Here is a 1,315-nt window from a genome sequence, read left to right on the forward strand (position 1 = left end):
AGGACTTGAGGTGGGGCGGGATGTCCGCCACAGGAAGGGCAGCTGGGCGGTGGGCAGGCAGGCCCCTTGCTGTGGCCGTCCCAGGACACCTTGTACTTTGCTGCTAAGACATCCGTTGAGCAGCTTGTGCTGTGCCAGGCCCGGAGTGGGCGCAGGCACGCTGAGCAGACAGGGGCCAGGAGACCTGGGTGCTCGCCCAGCGCTCACCACCGGCTCCTCTGCTCCGTGAGGGGCATGGGGGCCTCGGCTGCCTGTGGAGCGAGCTCTCCTCGGACACGGAAGAGGCCAAGAGGGGAGGGGGTGGCAGTTTGGCTCGGAGCTGGAGGACAGTCCGGGCCCTGAGAGCCAGCAGGCGGAGAAAGCGAGGACAGCTCTGGGGGCCGAGCGCCACACAGAGAAGCAGGAGGGGACAGCTGGGCCCAGGCCAGGGCACCGGTGCCAGGGGCCCTGCAGCCACAGGGCAGGGCAGTTGAGTTTCCTGAAGGGCAGACTTCAGACCCTCCAGCACGTGGTCCAGGCTCACCCAGGCCTGAGCTGTCCCGTGACAAACCCGTCCTTGGCCTCTGCTCCAGCCGTCCCTGCGCGGGCACAGACCTGAACTGACCAAGGCTGACCCTCAACCTGCCCTCACCCACTGCCCTTCCCCTCAGACCACAGTCACCTGGAGTCACCCATTGATGCCGCCTCCGTCTGCTCTCCTCGAAGCCGAGAGAGCTCCCAGCACACACCTGGCCCATCTGTCACCCCCACCCTCGCTGCCTGCCTCCAGCCCGAGTCCTCCCCATCGCTGCCTCGGGGCCTCTGCAGGCTCTCCCTTACCCAGACCACTCCTTCACCCTCCCCCAAACCCAACGTGGGTGCTGCTCCCTCCAGAAAGCCCTGCTGCTCCCCGATAAGTAGGTGAGGGGACCCCTCAGCCCACCACCCCCTCCCCCACCGCCACCCAAGACTGCAGCCCCCAGGCAGCAGGCACTGCCCCAGGCTCCTGGGCCAGCCTGTCTCCACGTTGATTGGCTGCCTGTCCTGCTGCACCACTTCCCTTCTCCCTGGCCGGCCTGGGGGAAACCCTGGGGAAAACGGCAATGAGTGGGGGGACGAGGGTGGGGCAGGGAGACGGGGAAGGAGAATGTGCCCCCCACCCTAGCCTGCCTCACAACTGGGATCAAAAAATAACCAGGGGCCTTGGCAACTGGCCCTCGGCTGCCAGGGCCTGACATCAGCGGCCCCCTCCTCCTCTGCCTTCTCCTCCCCCTCCCTGCCCAGAGCAGTAAGTACCAGCTGGCAGCAGGCATGCCAGGCCTGCCAGCCCAGGGTC

The sequence above is a fragment of the Myotis davidii genome, unplaced genomic scaffold (genome assembly GCF_000327345.1).
Source record: "Myotis davidii unplaced genomic scaffold, ASM32734v1 scaffold4, whole genome shotgun sequence".
Taxonomy (NCBI): domain Eukaryota; kingdom Metazoa; phylum Chordata; class Mammalia; order Chiroptera; family Vespertilionidae; genus Myotis; species Myotis davidii.